This window comes from Primulina tabacum, unplaced genomic scaffold (assembly GCF_025594145.1).
Source record: "Primulina tabacum isolate GXHZ01 unplaced genomic scaffold, ASM2559414v2 Contig522, whole genome shotgun sequence".
Lineage (NCBI taxonomy): Eukaryota > Viridiplantae > Streptophyta > Magnoliopsida > Lamiales > Gesneriaceae > Primulina > Primulina tabacum.
The window spans coordinates 1-8,111 of record NW_027459773.1 but is presented as its reverse complement, the minus strand read 5'-3'; the positions used below and the strand labels follow the sequence as shown (position 1 = coordinate 8,111).

Genomic DNA, 8,111 nt, shown 5'->3' with positions numbered 1-8,111 from the left:
TGGATTTGTACCTTTCAAGCATCAATGCTAGTCACGGACACATATCAACAACTTCAAAAGCATTATAGCATTCTAACTGATCATGGATTTGAATTTAAATAGAAATTTCAAGTTTGACGTTGGAGTTGCAAAATATGCCTTACCCAGATCATAGCCACCGTCCCGTTCTTGCTTAACATTTTCGAAGGCTACAAACATTTTTTTGGTACCATATTCTCTTAATCTATCTAGCTTCACCACCAAGATGGAAAAACAATGAAAAGGTGTTTCAATACTTGTACCATTAATGAAAATCAAAAAAATATGATCTAACAAGCAATCTTGATCACAAGCATAAACAAACTTTGTAGAATACAAAACACACCAAAAGTCTGCATAAATACTAAGAAACATTGTCTTGGTGTGCAATTACACTACTGAAACTTTGTGCAAGCACAAAGGGTCTTCCTTCAATTACCACGTCCCTGAACAATATTAAAACATTAATTAGAAACAATTTATAAAAAAGTTAAAAAAAATTTAGACAAAATTCCTTACTTGTGATGAATGAGGACCCCCAAACTTATAAGGAAATAAATTCATTTGATCACCTAAATAGATGTTTGCATTACCCTCCTGTATCTTAAATAGAAAAAAATATATAACATATAAACATATTTTTTTTCAATAATGCATGTTTTTATTTCAAAAAAAAATTACCATTGTATTTGGCGACTGAATAAAATGTTGAGTGTGTCCGAATGTGGAAGGAAATTGCGATATTGTGAAATTTGAGTGTTGTTGTGATGAAATTTCATTGCTCATTTCTCGTGTGTTGGTGGTTTTTTGTGAACTTTGTCCCTTCTTTTTTGCTCCTTTAGCACCTAGCAAGTCAAACAAAGTAACAACAATTAATTCAAGTCAAACACAGTATGCAAAGTTACAACAATTAATTCAATTGAATTATATACTCGATCATATGAAAACTTAATTCAATAGAACTACTCACTTAATTGAAAATATGAAAACTTACTTGAAACTTCTGTTTTCTCCTTTTTTTTCCTTTTCTTTTTTTGCTCTTTCTATCCCAAAACTTACTTGAAACTTCTGTTTTCTCCTTTCTTTTTCCTTTTCTTTTTTGCTCTTAGTATCCATTGTCGTGTAATATTAACATTAGTAACTCCTTTGGCTTTAGTAGTAAGTGGGTTACCTATGCAAACTCCATAACTTCGAATGTCATCACATTGTGTCTCATCATCTACACTTAACTTTGATACAAGGTTAGAGATTTCATCTTTTGCAGTGTCAACCAATCCATATAAGATTTTTCTTGCCTCCTCATGAGATTTGCTCAGTTGAGTTAGATCATAGGTTGATCTCATTATTTCATTGACAAACACCATTTCAGATACATGACTAGCACCACCCCTTCCACTTTCATCAAAGTCAAATGTAACTCTATTTCTTACATTCTTCATCCACCTCTTCAAAATATAACATTCGGGTATAACAGTGACATCCATACAATTAAACACCATCAAAGCATGCTTACACAAAATCCCCATTGTCTCAAACTTATGACAACTGCAATTTATTTCATGACTCTGCTTATTGAACACCACATATCAAACCCTTGAGTTTTCATCATGAGATTTACTTTGATTTGAATCCAATTCCAATCATTACCAAAACAAGATGGTGGTTCAACCGATTTTCAATTCAATGAATTAACCAATTCAACTTCGAATAGATGATATATAGACATCGTATAAACATTAGAAGCATTAATCAACAATGGATGGTTTTTCAAAATCTGTGCAGGATTACCATGGTGACAACGAGTATCTTCAGTCTTCTCCCTTTCCCGCCAGTTATTTTGAATCTTTGCATAATTTAGCACAAATTCATACAAAGAACTCATTTTGTTACCTGCCTTTTTTAAAACCATATCGTGACTTCACTTCTCGAAGTAGCCAAAAGTCCCGCACTAAACCTTCCATTCATAAAAGCAGTAGACCATCTCTTCTTAAGCTTGTACTTATCATTCAACCATTTATGACCATCCAAATCATATGTTTCAATCATATATTTCCATGTGCTCTCAAATTCATCTTCAGAATCACAATGATTCATGCATTTATACCACAATCCTTTAAAAGCAGAATCACCATTTAAACTCCCAAAATGTGAAGGAGCATTTTGATTTATATGCCATTGACATAAACGATGATGTGAAAGTGGAAAAATTGTTTCTATGGCATTCATCATGGCTTGACATTGGTCTGAAAGATAGTTTGTGGTTGCCGTCCATTCATAGAATCAAGAAATGTTGCAAACAAGCATTCAAAAGAATTTTGAGTTTCATCTGACATAAAGGCCAAGCCAAACAATACATTCTGCATATGGTGATTATACCAAAAATGGAGCACATAATATTAAATTATACTTATTTGTTCTATATGTTGTATCAATCGACAGGACATCACCAAAATATTCATAATCAACCTCGCATCTATAGTCCTAAAGAAAAAGTTCATCACCCTATCATCATCATCCAATTGAACATTCCAGTAAAAATAATTATCCTTATTAGCCTTATTTATAAAATATTGAATTAGTGCAGTGGCATCTCCATTCTCAACTTTGGTATGTTTTTTCAACCGACTCATATGGTCATATGCATCCTTTCTAATAAAACCTAAATTTTGTGGCTCACATGCTTCATTTTCCATAAAAGAAACAGCATTAGAGACGGATATTCCAGCATTTACCATAGCTTCTAGAGTAGACTTTTTTGCATGTGATATATTGCGTGTCGATCTTAGCAAGTGAGTTTGATCAGGTGCAAACATCTCATGGTTATGCTATTCAAAAAATCTACTCCGCTATTCACACCCTTTTTCCCTTGTCATCTTCAATTTGGCTTTACATTGTGTTCTAATGACGGGCTTTTGATAAACTGGAATCCTTTTACTAGAACATTTCTCATCTTTTAAACCTTCACATGAACAATGAAATTCTTTTGATTGAAGTTATCATTAATTCTTCTGGAAAAACTAGTTATTCTATTGCAACAGCATTTTTCACAGTCTCAGCAATATCAGTAGGCTCATCAATTGAAGAAGGAGGAGGCTCTTATTGATAAATTTGTTCAAAATGTTGTTGTGCAATATACTGCACAACTTCATCCACGTTTTCAATAGAGATCTCCCTGACTTGAGAAAATTCAACTGCTTGAGTTCATTGAGGAAGAGGGGCCAACATTGTTTCAATAGAAGGAACATTTACAACACTTTCAACAAGCGGTTCAAGTGGGGCTTCTATAATGGGTTCTGAGAAAGTGGTGAAGGGTTGGTAGATGGTTCTGAAGAATATGGTTATGGTTCGGGATGAATTGTAGGGCCTGACAGCTCAAAGATGGTTCGGCTTGGCTCACAAAATTTGGTTGACTTGTTTTCATTAGCCTTTTCTTTTCAGCATCAGATTCATTTGGCATGACAAACTGATGCTCATCTCCCCAAACCTTTACTTTCATTTGAAGGGGGTCAACAAATCTATGTACAACTGATTTATAACAATTATATCATCGAAGGAAATTGAGCATTAATTATCATAATTATGTCTCTGCTCAGCACATATATTATTCAACTTTTGGATCTTCAAAAGTTGGATCAAATAGTGCCTTCTTTGTAAGGCTTTTGTCGTGACCTGAGTCTTTGTCTGCTTCAAAACATCCTGTTATAACCCAATACCCCTTGATAGAGTAGCCTTTTTCTTGAGCTTTTCAGATGGTTACTATTCTGATCTCGACCCATTCATCAAAGTACTTAATATGATCTTCAGCATATTCCATAACTTTGTTCATTAACAAATCAATCTGAGTCTGAACAACAGAAAGTGGTTCATCATCCTTCTCATAACACCAGTTTCTCTTTTCCTTTTCCAGAAGCGAGCTATTTGAAAACTTTGAATCCAGTCCTGACCTAGTATCTTGAATAGAATCCTTGATGAAAATACCTCAAGGTCAAGAAGTTGGGGGTGGCACTGGTAATCTAATAACTCTTGGTGGTACTAAGACTGCAACAGCTTTTGCCTTAGGAACCACATGAAACAACTTTATTCCCTGGTTCAGAAACCTTCTTCTTTGGTTCAGCAGTCTTTGATGCTCCAGGAACTTGAGTTAAAGGAATTGCTACAATGATCTTGGGAGCCAAAGTACACGAGGCTGACTTAAATGTTAAAGTCTTTGGCTTCTTGATTACTTGAGGAGGAATGATGTCAACAGCCTCAATATCACTCGATTGTAGCACCAACTTCTTCTAGGCCTTCGATGTTGGACTTTGCTGCTCTTTTTTATCACGATTTGTCTTCTTAGAAGCTGTCATTTCCTCTCCAATTTCTTTCTTAATCTCCAGCAGGGCTGCAGGAGATATGTTTAAGGCATGTACCATTGGTCTTAATGTGATCATGTTATGTGTATTCAGTGTCTTGAATTCATGCAGAGTTATCGATTCACTTAGAAGAACACCAGCATCTTCAAATAGGAGACTTAGGACGTAGAATAACAAATCCACGAGATTCCATGTCTGAAGAAATCATAGCTTTTAGAATCTGAAACAGAACTGTTGACCAGTTGACCTTTATCTCAACAGAAGAGCTTGAACACTTCGGCGATTGCAGCATCATGGAGTGAGAAGAATGATTCAAAATCCACGGCGTAGGCATTAGCGATAAAGGATGGGCTTGTCATTTCTGCAAATTTCTTGAAGAAATATTAGAAAAGCTTTTGAATGTAAGAAAGCAAGAGAAAGAATGCAAAGACTTGGAAAGTTCGAGAGTTGGTAAATAGAAAATGAGAGACAACAGATATCATATGTGCAACCTTGGAGTTGGTAGATAAAACAGGACACGTGACAATTTATCTGCCAAAGATTTTTAAAATTTAAAAATCCTACGTTATTTAACCAATCGGAGAATTCTATGGAATTAAATAAAAACGTTAAAGATTTCAAAAAATAACCGCATTTAATTTTGAACGTTGATTGCCCTAAATGGTTAATTAAAGAAATAAATGAGACATTAAAACCAATATTAAATTATAAGATCAGTTATGATTAGGGATGTAATCGAGTCGAACCCAGCCGAGCCGAACTCTTGAATGTTTGAGCTTGGTTTGTTTATAATCGAGCAGAGCTCGAGCTTTATTTAACAAATATATTCATGGCTCACGAGTTTATTCAAGCTTTTATCGAACCTAAACGAGCTCAATAAATATGAATTGTACATTTAAATATTCATTAAAAGATAAATTATACATTTAGAAAAAAATATTATTCTTACTAAAATTTGTCAATTTACTATAATAAATAAATTTAATAGATTTTTCTATATACTTCATAATTAATATGTTAAATCAATAAATTAAATATCAAAATTATTATTTTCATCTAAGATATTACTTATGAATTTACTAACGAACATGTTCACGAGCTAACGAGCCGAATATTGTAGAGCTTGAACTTGATTCGTTTATCTTAACGAGCCTCATTAAACGAGCTCAAACGAGCTTTTATCGAATCGAGCTTCGAATAGCTCACAAACGGTTTGGTTCATTTACATCCCTAGTTATTATAGAAGTGTTGACTATCAGCGACGCTCCAAGTCTGATTTACTGTTGTCTTATCAGTATGACTTCCTGTATCAGTTTTCTTCCAAACATATACATCATTGAGACAAATCAATAAGTCCTAAAATATTTTAAGAGTAACAAAACTTAGGCTTGGCAAGTAGTTTTGTGAATATATCGGTTGTATGTTGCTTATGCGATTGAACTTTTATTATCGCATAATTTTTTTCTCTTTTTATCAACTACATAATTCATAATTGTTGTTGAATCCATAATAGATAAGCACAGCAACTCCCTGCAGCTGGGTATTCAACTTCAGCAGTAGAGGTTGCAATAGATGTATGTTTCTTGGTAAACCGTGAAATTAAATGATCTCCGAGAAATTTACAAGTTCCAGTGGTACTTTTTATGTCAAGATTACATCTTGCATAATTTGCATCTGAGTATCCAACTAAATTGAAATATGAGTTTTGGGATACCAAGGGTCTACATTTTTTAGTTCATTTCAGGTTTTGAGTATTCTTTTAGCATCTGAGTAATGTTTTTTTTTCTTAGGATCATATTTGAAACAAGCACAAATACATATCGCAAACTGATTTCCAGTCCACTTGCAGTTAGTTATAACAAAAAACCTATAAGACATCGATATATTGTTATCTCGACTGAGATTATCCTTCGTCTTTATCTAACTTAGCTAATGACCTCATGGAGGTAGTTGTAGCAGAGCAAGTTTCCATTCCAAATTTTTAGCAGCTCCTTCGTATATCTGGCTTGATTTATGAAAATCCCAGAGTTTAGCTGCTTTATTTGCAACCTAGAAAAAAAGTCAGTTCCGAAACATCCCTTACTTTTAACAATTTAAATAATACTAGAGAATTTTTTTTAAAATGAAACATTTTCTTCTAACTTCAAAATCATCCAACATAAAACTAATATTTAAACCCAAAATCGTACGTCCATTTTAAAATAATGCAACGACTAAACATCAAAATAAAACATAAAATCTTTAATAAAATCATCATCAAAATCTTTACTTTAAAATTTTAAATTTTAATCTAATGCGGAAAATAAAAGTCTCTCGGAAGTGTACTGCCAGACCCGATCCAATCAAGCGTCAGCGCCTCCCTCAAAATCATTCTCACCTCCGACCGTCCAAACCTAGTGAATCTAATGATTCGTCATGTTCTAACCATGAATATCAAATAATACGTTCTACACGCACATACATTTAAAAATCATATTTTTATTTAAAATAAGCTGGCGTAAAACTTGTAATCATATATAATCATAAAGCTTTTCATCATCGTATGTCATTTTGGATGAAGTTTGATACTTGAAAGTGAATATCATCATCATGATCGACCGATCAGTCTAGCAATACCAGGTACCTGGGGGTGGGGCGTCAGCAACTTTCGTCACTAGGTTGTGGCCAAATATGGATACAATCATCGGGCTCCCTCTGTGGCCTTCTCCCGTAAACGGGCTCCTCTAGGGCTTTTTCTCTCACGATATACCTCATCATATCTTTTTTTGTCACAGTCAATTCATATCCTTCAAAATATTTTTTATTTTCTTTTATTTATAAAATATTGTATCCTTCAAAAATCGTAAAATAGCATTTTTCGGGAAAAAAAATCGTACAACATTTGCATATCATAAAAATATCATATTTTATCACAAACATTTTAAAATATTATTTAGAATGTATTATGAATCTTCGGGACACTGTCAGATCTTTAGAACTACCCGGGACATAAAATGATCATTTTACCCCTGGACCTCGAACTTCCTAATTTTACTTTTTCTTACTTTTATTGACTCGATCCTATTCCAATTCATCATATAATCTTAAATTTGACTTCTATATTTTTCTTAAATGTAAACCCGAGCATTTCGGTTTAATGACTTAATAACACCGTGAATCATTCTGAACCCAAATTAATTCAAAACTTGATATTTTCTTCTCAAATTTAAACTTACACTTTTCAACCCTAAACTACCCCCGTGAGTCATGAACCATCTCCCGTGAACCACGGTAGGGCCTCATTTCTTTCCCTAGCTATTCTCGAACCTATTTCTCCCAAACCAAGCCACGAACCTACAATCTCAAGCCATCGTGGACCAGACCACCAGCCACCTCCTAAACCCTACTGACCCTACTAGACCAGACCCTGACCAGCCGCACTAGCCCCTTCGCACCCTACAACCTAGCCTATGGAAACATCCCAAAACATGTAAGAAAACCCTAACTTTCAAGCCTCCACCATACACTTCATTTGCTACTTTTCGGACTTTTTTTACCCCTAAAACAAACCTTTTTACAATCCTTTAATGTCCCCTTATGGCAGCATGTCCTTTATAAGTCATAACACGTCTCAAATGAGCGCAAAAAAGTCAAAACTTTGAAAAATATCATCCAACTGTCAAATAATTTGATCAATATAATTTTCATGCTTTAAAACATAAAACACACATATTATGATTTTAATGGTGCAAAAAAAAAAGT

The 8,111-nt window shown here is 34.0% G+C and overlaps 1 long non-coding RNA gene across 1 annotated transcript; it reads right to left on the bottom strand.

Moving 5' to 3' along the window:
• Positions 1–412: 412 nt before the first annotated feature.
• Positions 413–1,156, bottom strand: LOC142534448 (uncharacterized). The gene is made up of 4 exons (XR_012817065.1): positions 1,078–1,156; positions 700–863; positions 538–621; positions 413–464 (listed from the first exon to the last, which is right to left on the bottom strand). It is a non-coding gene; the product is annotated as an uncharacterized LOC142534448 (long non-coding RNA).
• Between the last annotated feature and the right edge of the window lie 6,955 nt (positions 1,157–8,111).